A 15,000-nucleotide genomic window follows, 5' to 3' on the forward strand; every position below is an offset into this window, starting at 1 on the left:
CACACACACTCACACACACACACCTCCACACACACACACACACACACCTCCACACACACACACACACCTCCACACACACACACTCACACACACACACCTCCACACACACACACACACACACACCTCCACACACACACACACACCTCCACACACACACACACTCACACACCAAGGGCTGACAGCATACTCACACATACACACTCACACATACACACTCACACACGCACACACACACAGACACACACACACACACACACATCTTTCCTCGAGTGTGAGCAACATGAGCTGCAGTGCAAATCCCCATGATACACCACCAGCCCATAAAACACATTATCAACTCACACACATACACATACACACACACACGCACACACACACACACAACACGCACACAACACACACACCACACACGCACCACACACGCACGCACGCGCACACACTCACTCACGCACGCACGCACGCACACACACACGCACACACACACACAGTAGTAATGAGTTTGGGTTAACACTGAAAAACACTTCATCACTGGGACAGCGTGAACCCTCATCCTGGAACACCAGAGGCGTGCGGTGGGGTCAGAGTGTGTGTGTGTGTGTGTGTGTGTGTGTGTGTGTGCACTAGAGGCGTGCGGTGGGGTCAGTGTGTGTGTGTGTGTGTGTGTGTGTGTGCACTAGAGGCGTGCGGTGGGGTCAGTGTGTGTGTGTGTGTGTGTGTGTGCACTAGAGGCGTGCGGTGGGGTCAGTGTGTGTGTGTGTGTGTGTGTGTGTGTGTGTGTGCACCAGAGGCGTGCGGTGGGGTCAGTGTGTGTGTGTGTGTGTGTGTGTGTGTGTGTGCACCAGAGGCGTGCGGTGGGGTCAGTGTGTGTGTGTGTGTGTGTGTGTGTGTGTGCACCAGAGGCCTGCGGTGGGGTCAGTGTGTGTGTGTGTGTGTGTGTGTGTGTGTGCACCAGAGGCGTCCGGTGGGGTCAGTGTGTGTGTGTGTGTGTGTGTGTGCACTAGAGGCGTGCGGTGGGGTCAGTGTGTGTGTGTGTGCACTAGAGGCGTGCGGTGGGGTCAGTGTGTGTGTGTGTGTGTGTGTGTGTGTGTGCACCAGAGGCCTGCGGTGGGGTCAGTGTGTGTGTGTGTGTGTGTGTGTGTGTGCACCAGAGGCCTGCGATGGGGTCAGTGTGTGTGTGTGTGTGTGTGTGCACCAGAGGCCTGCGGTGGGGTCAGTGTGTGTGTGTGTGTGCACCAGAGGCCTGCGGTGGGGTCAGTGTGTGTGTGTGTGTGTGTGCACCAGAGGCGTGCGGTGGGGTCAGTGTGTGTGTGTGTGTGTGCACTAGATGCGTGCGGTGGGGTCAGTGTGTGTGTGTGTGTGTGTGTGTGTGTGCACCAGAGGCGTGCGGTGGGGTCAGTGTGTGTGTGGGTGCACATAAGAACAAAATGATTCATCCCCCTGGCAAATATTGATTTAATGTTGATTTTCTCTTGACCAATATGTTTGTTGTGACTGAAAATGACAAAAGGTTGTAAGACAATGTGGTAGAAACATGGAATCAAAAAAACATTTTGGTAACACTTTCTATGAAGGTTGTATTCATAACGCCCTATGAATGCATTCATAATGTTTTATAAGGTGTCTATAAAGCATTGTAATGCTCATTATTACCATTTATATGTATTCACAAGTCGTCATAACCAACTTCATGATGCATTATGACAGCTAATTATGAATGATTATAATTTTAATCTGAATAATGCATTATAAATATGTCAAGATCTGCCTACTCACTTGTCAGTTTTATGATGCATCATAACTACTTTGCTTTGCTAAATGTGTATAGTGATGCATAAAGAGTTTTGACTTCTACTGTAGTCCTATATATCTATAGCTATAAGTATATGTAATAAAGTTATAATAATGTATACATCTCCCTACAGCACACAATTATAAACAGCTATGCAATATCATAAGTGTTATTTGTCAGCTCTAAGTAAAGTGACAAGAATATGACCCTATTATCCTACAATGAAATGAGAGCCTGTACAGTAAAGACAAAAGGAATGCATTTAGTTCACTTTATTTTCATTTAAACCAAAGGTCTATTTTGATTCGAACGATCTTTCATAATGACCCAAGATAGATTTCAGTGGCATTGTGAGTTTTATTCCAATAATAACCACCACTACAAAATATAGGACCATGCCGTGCCACTTTTTTGGCCTGTCTCATTGTGTTTGTGTAATGTGCTCAGAGCATTGATAATCAGTCTGATTATGTGTGTTGATTTAAATGAAAATAAAGTGAACTAAATGCATTCCTTTGGTCTTTACTGTCCAGGCTCTCATTTCATTGTGCCTCATATTTGTTTATAATAATAACCTTATATCTATTTATAACAACACCTCATTTGCTCTACTTTACCTAAAGCTGACAAATAACACCTATGACATTAACATAGTAATTTATAATATTGTGCATATGGGGTAAAGATGCTAGACTGGGTACTTAGTTCATTGCACCCTTTAATTACTCAGTGAACTTATATCTGTTAATAAAAGGGTCATATTCTTGTCACTTTACTTAGAGCTGACAAATAACACTTAAGATATTGCATAGCTGTTGTTAATTGTGTGCTGTACAGAGATGTATACATTATTATAACTTTATTACATATACTTATAGCTATAGATATATATAGGACTACAGTAGAAGTCAAAACTCTTTATGCATCACTATATGCTATATTTAGCAAAGCAAAGTAGTTATGTAATGATGCATCATAAAACTGACAAGTGAGTAGGCAGATCTTGACATATTTATAATGAATTATTCAGATTAAAATTATAATCATTCATAATTAGATGTCATAATGCATCATGAAGTTGGTTATGACGACTTGTGAATACATATAGATGGTAATAATGAGCATTACAATGCTTTATAGACACCTTATAAAACATTATGAATGCATTCATAGGGCGTTATAAATACAACCTTCATAGAAAGTGTTACCAAAGTGGTTTGTCCAAAATTATTCATACCCTTTTTAAATAATCAATGGAGTAGAGTAGACATATGCAGACCAATGGATAGAAGGACAGAGGACTGGACCAGACTAACAACAGACTGGACCAGACTAACAAGAGACTAACAAGGGAACAGGACCAGACTAACAAGGGAACTGGACCAGACTAACAAGAGACTAACAAGAGACTGGACCAGACTAACAAGAGGACTGGACCAGACTAACAAGAGACTGGACCAGACTAACAAGAGGACTGGACCAGACTAACAAGAGACTAACAAGAGACTGGACCAGACTAACAAGAGAACTGGACCAGACTAACAAGAGACTGGACCAGACTAACAAGAGGTCTGGACCAGACTAACAACAGACTGGACCAGACTAACAAGAGGACTGGACCAGACTAACAAGAGACTAACAAGAGACTGGACCAGACTAACAAGAGGACTGGACCAGACTAACAAGGGAACTGGACCAGACTAACAAGAGACTAACAAGAGACTGGACCAGACTAACAAGAGGACTGGACCAGACTAACAAGAGGACTGGACCAGACTAACAAGAGACTGGACCAGACTAACAAGAGGACTGGACCAGACTAACAAGAGACTGGACCAGACTAACAACAGACTGGACCAGACTAACAAGAGGACTGGACAAGACTAACAAGAGACTAACAAGAGACTGGACCAGACTAACAAGAGGACTGGACCAGACTAACAAGAGACTGGACCAGACTAACAAGAGACTGGACCAGACTAACAAGAGACTGGACCAGACTAACAAGAGGACTGGACCAGACTAACAAGAGACTAACAAGAGACTGGACCAGACTAACAAGAGGACTGGACCAGACTAACAAGGGACTGGACCAGACTAACAAGAGGACTGGACCAGACTAACAAGGGACTGGACCACAAGAGACTGGACCAGACTAACAAGAGACTAACAACAGACTGGACCAGACTAACAAGAGGACTGGACCAGACTAACAAGAGACTGGACCAGACTAACAAGAGGACTGGACCAGACTAACAAGGGAATAACGGGGAACAGGTGGGAGCAGAAAATGGAGGGAAACCTAACAAGACAGGAAGTACAAACCAAATCAGGAGATGGGCGGAGACAACGACAGGTGAAAGAAAGGTAAACACAAAGCACTTGGCACAAGCTAGGTCAACAACACATACAAGAATGGTCACAACATTGACAGGTAGGGGGAGACAAAACTAACAGTCCAGGTGGGGATCCTGACATGGACAATGAATTTAGTTTTCGCTGGAATTTATTTTTTGTTGTTTTGACCCAGGGACATGGCCAGAGATAAAAGAGCATAAAAAAGAAGCATTAGACCCCAATGACGTCATGTCCATTTCAAGTGTGGGGGGAGAAGAGGATTCTTTTGGGATGTTTTTCAATCAGAGGGACCTGGTGACCTTCTCAAAGTAATACTAACACAAGGGGCTGCATCGCTACATCATTAGGATTCTGGAGGAGAAGATCAGTGTGCTGAGACACCTGCCCCAAAAGACGGCATTGGACCGTTAAACCACCACATGTCCCATGTTTCTACCACATTTTTACCTTTTGGCATGTGGGAGTGTGTGTGTGTGTATGTGTGGTGCATATGTGTGTGTGTGTACCTTTTGGCATGTGGTAGTGTCATTTTCAGTCAGGAAAAAAACATATTGATAAAGAGAATATCAATTTCTAACAATATTTGACAGGGGTATGAATAATTTTGTTCTTAACTCTACGTGTGTGTATGTGTGTGTGTGTGTGTGTTGCATGTGTGTGTATGTGTGGTGCATATGTGTGTGTGTGTGTATAAGTATACTCTTTTGATCCCGTGAGGGAAATTTGGTCTCTGCATTTATCCCAATCCGTGAATTAGTGAAACACACTCAGCACACAGTGAACACACAGTGAGGTGAAGCACACACTAATCCCGGCGCAGTGAGCTGCCTGCAACAACAGCGGCGCTCGGGGAGCAGTGAGGGATTAGGAAAACAATCTGGCTTTGTAACCGAATTAACTTCACGGTAATCTGTACAGAAAGGCAGAGAACCATCAGATTTGCCTACGAGAATGCAAGGGGAGCTCCAGGCGCTAGCGCTGGGTTCAGCGATGTTATGGCATAACATGTAGTCTACTTCCCGTTACAAATTTGCCCTTTTGATGGGGTTAGCTCGATATGGATGCTGCTTAATCGGTGGAGTGGAACCAATATCAATATCATGCTCGAGCACAGTAGTTTGCGACGGCACGTCACCGAAAAGATTTCTGAAGTCGCATATCAGCCGTTGGACATCCTTACTCTCAGAAGGCATTAAATACGAGAGGAACTCTGGAAGTTTCGCCAGCATTTCTGAGTTTCTCAGCCTACCTACCGGGGACAGACCTACTTGGGTCTGTTATGTCATCTTCCTCAGTACCCACCAACAATGATAACATAACAGGTGTCGCTTTAGTAAGCGAAGGCTCCTGATTCAGGACCTCGGAGAGTGTCGCAGTATCGCACTTTCCATTTCCTCATTATGACCCCTTCGCGAAAGAAGTAGCCTTGAGGCTGCGACACAAGATCAATGGAAGGACAAGCCGATGCCAAACATGACGTGAGAGTTTCATCCTCCACTTGGTTTTTAATTAAATCCGCCCTTGATATTGGAATTTTAGCATTTTGAGTCAGCCACTGACTTTTCTCATCCCTGCCTATGGCATGTGATACAGGTTGAGAGGCGTTAGACACAACTATTTTTGACGAGTCCGAATTAAGATCTGCCAGAAAAGTATTCTGCAAATCCTCGAATACATTTGCATTGGGTGCGTCAATCTGTTTGGACATTGCACGGGTGATAGCGCACGATGAGAAAACATCCGGAAACTTTCTACCGCACTCGTCCTCCTCAGGGCTCAGTGGCAACAACTTCTGGAAATGTAACTGACTTTTCCCAAATACCCCCCCCAGCAATATCGTTCCCAAATACCCCCACCAGCAATATCGTTCCCGAATACCCCCACCAGCAATATCGTTCCCAAATACCCCCACCAGCAATTTCGTTCCCAAATACCCCCACCAGCAATATCGTTCCCAAATACCCCCACCAGCAATATCGTTCCCGAGAAGAAAGTCGATGCCTGGAACTGGCCGTACTCTAACTACGACGCAATCAGAAACGAGCTCAGACTCGAGCTGGACTTTATGGAGAGGAACTGCAATACAAGTCATGCCTATCCCACGTACCAAAACACTACTCCCTAGTGTGGTTTTGTTAGACAAGGGCAGTACTCCCTCTAAACTGAAAACTCTCCACCTGTCTAGTCTTCTGGCCGTACCGAGCTCGAGGTATTCAAGTATCCCCTCCTCGATTATTGCCCGAAAAAAGTGACAAAAAGCATGGTCTTCCTCCAGAACTCCACGTACCCGATGTGCACTTACCCCGTTCCTCACACTCACAAAAACCCGTAATAAGCTACGATGACGAGACAACGAGAAAAAACCCGTAATAAGCTACGATGACGAGACGAGACATGACTAGAAAGGCACTAGAAGGGCACTTCAGCCATTCCTACTGGTCGGGGTTCGAACCGGCAACCCTCCGGTTACTATGGCAAGCCGATTGAGCATTTATTCAGATATCTTGATATCAGGCATACTTGTCATGTACATGCAAGCCATTTCTGTCCACTAGTTAACTAGTGAGCCATTTCTGTGTGAACTAGTTAACTAGTGACAGCCAAAATGCTCACTAGTTAACTAGTAAGGCCCAAATTCTCTCTAGTTAACTAGTTCATATGTTTCATATCTTACCAGGCGCGTAGCAAGCGTGGGGGATGTGGGTGTTATAACGTACACACTTTTGCTGGAACACGATTCTATCCCCCACACTTTTTGTCAGATTAAAATGAAAGTAAAATATGGAAATAGACGCTCCCGTAAAGAGTTGGAAGCGTATCTACCATAACACAAATAGGTCTGTTGATTTGATTGAACGGTCATCCAGCCAATCACATCAAGTTAGCCAGTGAACCAGAGCCGCTCTGATCAAATTCAAAGTGTGCGTCTTTCAAGGCTGTGCGGCTGCTTGGGTCTGCATTATAACGTCTGCAGTGAGCAGATTTCAGGTAGAATTTAAATGATAATTGTTACCGCATTATGCTAATTTAGTAAACCAAAATTCACTTTCTGACTGACAGTTTTTGTCACAATGTAGAAATGCAGGCACAGAGGCACTTGTTTCTGCAGAAAGACCTTTGGCTACTGTTCTCGGAGCATTATGCTTTCTCTGTCTATGATCTGCAGCTTTTCTCAAACTATGGCCCTCCTCAACAATTAACCTAATTGTACACGTAGCCGCGAAATTAAGTAATGCCCGGTGCTTCACACGTCTGATTTGCAGCAAGATTGAATTGGAACCACGGACTGAAAAAAAAAATAAACTAGGCTAAAAGTTTCCCCAATCAAAACGTATTAATTTGGTGTCATCAACTATATAGACATAGCCCAGTCAGCACACATATGTCTCCAAGACACTTGGAAAAGATCTGAACAGCTTAATTACATCGCATTCCATTTAGAACGTCTTATTTGACCTGATCTTACAAACGTCGGCGGCATTTCACTGTCAATGTGTGTCGTAGTTCTACATCTACTGGAGATCTTAATGTCTTAAATACGATCGCGTTCCATTTAGAACATCTTATTTTGATCTTACAAACGGCGGCGTCAAGACACATTTGAGTTCTACATCTGAGAACAGCATGTAGAACTCAAATAGAACGCTTATGAGCGCTCATGCAATGTGTGCGTCCCTGCAGCAAGTGAAAGGTAACGTGGGCTACAACACTAGTTTAAACTGCAGCAAGTGAAACTGGAGGTAATGTGGGCTAGAAGCAACAATAGTTTAAACAACAACGTGGCTTCCTGTAACTATCAATTGAAAAAGCATAGAAACTGCTAATCATAATCTTTAAATTGACATTAATTAAGCTGGCTATATGCAACACAATTTATTTATATTCCCTTTGCATATGTTTGGGTGGACTTTAAACGTTTTTGAATTTGAGCTTAGAGTTCTGTCACTATTCTGTGTCCTTTACATTTATTTAATAAGATAGTGATACCTCGAAATTAGGCTGCTGTCTGTGAGGCAATTTATTGTAGCCTGCTAACCCACATGCACAAAACATAATTTCTGAAATGATTTCTTGATTTATAACATGAGATATCAGATATGTCTCCATATACAGTAGGGTAGTGTCAAATAGTGAAGTGATAGCAGGTAGATCATGTAGGCCTACATGTCACATGAGCTGCACATAGGCGCTGCTTCTTTTGTCCCTCCCAAACTACATTAAAATGGTGTGTTTAGCAATCAGAATCTCACATTTTTTTCGGGGGAGAAACTCCCGGACACCAATATAGTCCGCACCCCTCTCAGAAAATACTTACAACAACGTCCCTGTAGGGAGTTATTTATAATTTGGCCAGATTGTTTTCCTATCCCACAACCCCCACACTTTTAAAAATCTTGATACGCCTCTGTATCTTACTAGTTAACTAGTAATGCTCAGCATGTTCACTAGTTAACTAGTGGACACTGAAATGTGCAGTAGATAACTAGTTTAAAGACTTCTATATTTCACTAGTCAACTAGTAAGGTACAAAAATGTTTACTAGCTGACTACTAAATGTCAATTTCTCGCTTGAGCATTTATTCTGATATCTTGATATCAGCCATTTTTGTCAACTAGTTAATTAGTGAGCCATGTTTGTGTACACTAGTTAACTAGTGAAAGCATAAATGCCCACTAGTTTACTAGTGAACACATATTAGCTTCACTAGTTAACTAGTGAGAGCCAGAAAATGTCCCCTAGTTAACTAGTAAAGGCCAAAATGCATACCAGTCAGCTAGTTGAAGGCTTTTGGGTCTCACTAACTAGTGACAGCCAAAAATGTGCAAATGTTTACTAGTGAAGGCAAAACTCCTCGCTAGTTAACTAGTTGGAGTAGGTCAATGTCACTAGTTAACTAGTGAACCATAAATGGCTTACTAGCTAGCTAGGTGATGGCAGCAGGTTCACTAGTTAACTAGTTGATGCATCCTTTGTCAAAAATAGTTAACTAGTGAGGTCATAAATGTATACTAGTAAACTAGTTGAAGCCTAAATTCACACTAGTCAGCTAGTGGCGCAGAATTAAAATTAGGAGGCGGAGAACTCTGGAAATTGAGGCTTTCTATTGGCTCCCTATGTCCAAATAGAACATGACAACCAATCACAGCGCAGAATTTCACAAAATCCCACCCACAACATTTGCATGTGGCACACAAGTTAACATGCTGGCCAAAGGAACTTTAACTAGTAAATTAGTGGCTTCAATGTGACACTTACATGTAAACTAGTGAAGGCAGAACTGCTCACTAGTTAACTAGTGAAGACACAAATGCCCACTAGTTAACTAGTGAGGTGCAAAAAGTGTCACTAGTTTACTAGTGTGCTCCAAAACGCCCACTAGATAACTAGTGAAGGCTATTTCAGCCCCACTAGTTAACTAGTGAGATGCCAAAATGGTCACTTGTTAACATGTAAAGGCAAAAATACCCTCTAGTTTACTAGTGAGGGTGTTGTGGGCCTTACTAGTTAACTAGTGGCATGCATATTTTGTTCACTAGTGAACTAGTTACACCTAAAAAGAGAAACAAGCTGACCGTTTTTGTCCACTAGTTAACTAGTGGAACAATTGAAGTCTCACTAGTTTGCATGTGTGGCAGTGAAGCAGCTCACTAGTTAACTAGTGCCTGAAACGGCTATTATGCAAATTCTAATGAGAGGGTGGGTAGAAGACTCCTTTAGTTAACTAACTAGTAGACATTTCTGGCTCTCACTAGTTAACTAGTAAAGCTAAAATGTGTTCACTAGTTAACTAGTGAGCCTTTTGGCTCCCACTAGTTAACTAGTGTGCATATTTTGGCCCTCACTAGTTAACTAGTTCACACAAACATGGCTCACTAGTTAACTAGTTGACAAAAATGGCTTACATGTACATGACAATTATGCCTGATATGAAGATATCAGAATAAATGCTCAATTGGCTTGCCATAGGTTACAAGTCCGAAGCGCTACGACCACGACTAGGCCACGGCTGCCCCCCCCCCCCCCCCCCCCGCCCATGTCTGCCCCCCCCCCCCATGTCTGCCCCCCCCCCATGTCTGCCCCTGTGTGTGAGACCCCATCAATCCTCCTGACTTTAGAGTGCAGATCACTTAACTTTTCCACAATGAAAGGGCCTTCATCTGCTATAGTCTTTCTGCCTGTGTGTGTATGTGAGTGTATGTGTGTGTATGTGTGTATGTGTCTTGGTGTGTGTGTGTGTGTGTATCTCACCACTCTATTCCCCTGAACTCATTTACGGTAAGTCTGACCATAAAAACCACAGACCTGAATCACCTTCAATTATATCAGACAGTACGTGTGTTTGTGTGTGTGTGTGTACAGTATGTGAGTGTGTGTGTGTACAGTATGTGTGTGTGTGTGTGTTTTGTCTAGAAGATGTAAAATGTATTCATCTCTTATTCTCTCTCACACACACACATGTGTGTTGTGTTGTGCTGTCGTGTATGAGCATGTGGTGTGTGTGTTATGTTGTTTTGTGTGTGCTATGGGAACACTTTGGGACCTGTGTGCGTGCGTGTGTGTGTGTTGTGTGTGTTGTGTGTGTGTGTGTGTGTGTGTGCGTGCGTGCGTGCGTGTGTTGTGTGTGCGTGCGTGTGTGTGTGTTGTGTGTGTTGTGTGTGTGTGTGTGTGTGTGTGTGTGTGTGTGCGTGCGTGCGTGTGTTGTGTGTGCGTGCGTGCGTGTGCGTGTGCCTTTATTGTACTTTGTGTGTTTATTTGTGTGTGTGTTTCCCTGGCTCATCTGTGCTGATAGATTTCAACACATTAAAATAATTTTCAGAAGGCCTGAAGGAAACAACACACACACACACACACACACACACACATACACATACACACACAACACACAGGTTTCCTCATCCATGTTTCCATGTTTATATCAGCGCACTTTGTGTACAAACACAAACATCCACAAACACACACACACACACATGCACACACACAAACATGCAAACACACACACACTCACATTCACACACACACACACACACAAACATGCACAAACACACACACCCACATGCACACACACACACACACACACAAACATGCACAAACACACACACCCACATGCACACACACACACACACACACAAACATGCACAAACACACACACACACCCACATGCACACACACACACACACAAACATGCACAAACACACACACACAAACACACACACACACAAACATACACACATACACAACAACATGTACAAACACATACACAGACACAAACATATGCACAAACACACACACATGCTCACACATATGCACACACACACACACACACACACACACACACACAGTGTTGATAAGGAATAGTTATGCTGATGATACTCACACATATGCACACACACACACACACACACACACACAGTGTTGATAAGGAATAGTTATGCTGATGACTCACACATATGCACACACACACACACACACACACACACACACACACACAGTGTTGATAAGGAATAGTTATGCTGATGACTCACACATATGCACACACACACACACACACACACACACACACAGTGTTGATAAGGAATAGTTATGCTGATGACTCACACATATGCACACACACACACACACACACACACACACACACACACACAGTGTTGATAAGGAATAGTTATGCTGATGATACTCACACATATGCACACACACACACACACACGCACACACAGTGTTGATAAAGAATAATTATGCTGATGAATAATAATGATGTCTGAGAACAGGAACATAGTTCAGCTATGGAAAGAATCTTTTGTAAACATCTGATAGTGTAGTTAGTGATAGTGTGTGTGTGTGTGTGTGTAAAGATAGTCATTAAGCAGATAGTGTAGTTAGTGATAGTGTGTGTGTGTGTGTGTGTGTAAAGATAGTCATTAAGCAGATAGTGTAGTTAGTGATAGTGTGTGTGTGTGTGTGTGTGTGTAAAGATAGTCATTAAGCAGATAGTGTAGTTAGTGATAGTGTGTGTGTGTGTGTGTGTGTAAAGATAGTCATTAAGCAGATAGTGTAGTTAGTGATAGTGTGTGTGTGTGTGTAAAGATAGTCATTAAGCAGATAGTGTAGTTAGTGATAGTGTGTGTGTGTGTGTGTGTGTAAAGATAGTCATTAAGCAGATAGTGTAGTTAGTGATAGTGTGTGTGTGTGTGTGTGTAAAGATAGTCATTAAGCAGATAGTGTAGTTAGTGATAGTGTGTGTGTGTGTGTGTAAAGATTGTCATTAAGCAGATAGTGTAGTTAGTGATAGTGTGTGTGTGTGTGTGTGTGTGTGTAAAGATAGTCATTAAGCAGATAGTGTAGTTAGTGATAGTGTGTGTGTGTGTGTGTGTAAAGATAGTCATTAAGCAGATAGTGTAGTTAGTGATAGTGTGTGTGTGTGTGTGTAAAGATTGTCATTAAGCAGATAGTGTAGTTAGTGATAGTGTGTGTGTGTGTGTGTGTGTGTAAAGATAGTCATTAAGCAGATAGTGTAGTTAGTGATAGTGTATGTGTGTGTGTGTAAAGATTGTCATTAAGCAGATAGTGTAGTTAGTGATAGTGTGTGTGTTTGTGTGTGTGTGTGTAAAGATAGTCATTAAGCAGATAGTGTAGTTAGTGATACACTCTTAGAAAAAATTTGCTAAACTGGGTGCTAAATAGAACCATTGGGGTTCTTTGCCATGAAAATAGAACCTTTTGCCTGAAAAGGGTGCCATTTCTTACACGCGAGGATTATTTGAACTTAACCCTCTAGGCGCCACAGGCGACTATAGTCGACAAGATGCGGTACTGAATAAAACGGCCGATTTAGTCAAATAGGGTGTCATATTTCGTTCGACTTCCACTCCACTAGATGGCAGACATGTCATACGTCATCCCCGAGTCCGAAAAAGGTCACGCTTTAAACAAAACTTTTGAGCTACAGAGCATTGAATCAGTGCGTGAAATACCGGAGCTAGTGTGCGTGTGAGCCACTTTGTCAGAGCGATATTGTCAACGTCAGCGAGTATTTGCATTAGATTATCGTCTAATGGCATCAAAAAAGTTTACCTGAAATGAAGTGTTGGGTCTTCTATTCGCGGACCCTGATTCTGAAGGGGAATATCTGCCTTCAGAAAATGACGGTGAATTGTTTAGTGAGGCTTCAGATGCGTCCCTGCCTTGCAATGATGCAGCTGGACAAAGTGAGAGTTTACTCCATAGTTTAGCTTACACCAAGCACAAACGTTGAATCGTTTGCCCAATGTCACTGGTGGGAATAATGTTTCACGGGTTCGGAGTGTTCATCGGGAAGTTAGCAGGGTGTTAGTGGTGTGGCGTACGAGGCTGGTGGTAGCATAGTGGAGGTAGCATAATGTCCATAGCGCTAGCTTCTGTCTCCTGAATGTGTGCCTCTCCACAATCGCGGCGACAGTAACGTGGTGGAGCCTTTGTCTAATGCCACTGGGTATGTTAGACGAGGTCGAAGTGCTCATAGGACAGTTAGGGGGGAACGTAGTGGCAGTGTGGGGAGTCGCAATGAGAATGACAGTAGGCCTAGTCCGAGCTGCACAAATTCTCTCCACTCGGCGCGCGCGAGGCAGATCTGGCCATGCTGCTCGCATGGTGGAGGTGGTGACGCTCTCTCCCTCTCCCACACACACACACACACACACATTAGGTCATGCATAGTCTATCACAAGATGATGGGAATGCCGGCCCTGTATGGATAGGGATAGGGAGTCATTATCTCTAAAGCAAAAGGCCTGCTACATAAAAAAAAAATGTCAGCCATTTATTAGTAATGATTTACACTGTTGATATGCTATCTACTTCCCTGATCATTTAGGACATACAGTACACTATGTTTTCCTTTTTGTGTGTTCATGTCCTTGTGATGTGTGTGTCTTTGTCAGCTAAGAAAAAAAACAAAAAAACATCAACAAAAACAACAAAAAGAAAAAAAATACTAACATTGTCTCTTGTCTTGTCTCGTCATCTCACTCCTGATCTGTGCCTTGCCGTGGCAAATGAGCTTTTGAACTAAACAGGTCTTGTCTACTTGTGTTTGTGTCATCTGAATAATATGTGCCCCATACATGGAATCAGAGTGCCTACTGTATGTAGTAAATGGAAAATCTCTACAGCAAAAGGCGCCTACCGCTACATGCATTTGGTTTGTTTCTGCCATTTATTAGTAATGATTTACACAGTTTGTTCACTACTTACTATTTACCTGAGCATTCAGTATTGTGCAATATAGCATACAGAAGGTGAGGGACATTTTGGGGGGAAAGAAGTGGTGCGTTTTATCATTCAAACATGCGACTTAATGAAAATTCTATAATCCAAGATGGCCGCCACCATATGACGTCATAATATGCAAATTAGATATAAACATTTAATCTCTATATAAACTTTGGGTCATCCTTAATATTTCTCTAATTTACAGAAAGTCTCTATCTCTTATCACTTTTAAGATATAGCCTTTTGAAATGATGTCAAAATTGATCGTTTCGGAAAAAAACCTCTGGCGCCTAAAGGGTTAAACGACCGTTTATGGAACCCTTTCCCGGAGACGCTCACTCTGCAGTGGATTTAACGGTAAGTGGCACAAAGTTTTTTTTAATCCTTTTTCCCCATTCATAATCATTGCCCGTGTGGCCTGCAAATAGAAAAAGAAAGTGATACTTCTTTAAGCAAAAGCAAGGGGCGTTCCCCCGTACTGTTTAATATCCTCCCTCTCCCCGATTGAGTTAAAGCTATCTACAGCTAGCCTGCTAGCGCTAGCTGTCGCTAGCTAGTGGACATAGAAGCAAAGCAGAGCCCGGACATTCTCTGATAGAAGTCAATG

Source organism: Alosa pseudoharengus, unplaced genomic scaffold (genome assembly GCF_046254945.1).
Source record: "Alosa pseudoharengus isolate Yale_2024_CS ecotype anadromous, Long Island Sound unplaced genomic scaffold, YU_APseudo_1.1 YU_APseudo_1.1_scf_4, whole genome shotgun sequence".
In the NCBI taxonomy this organism is placed as follows: Eukaryota; Metazoa; Chordata; class Actinopteri; order Clupeiformes; family Clupeidae; genus Alosa; species Alosa pseudoharengus.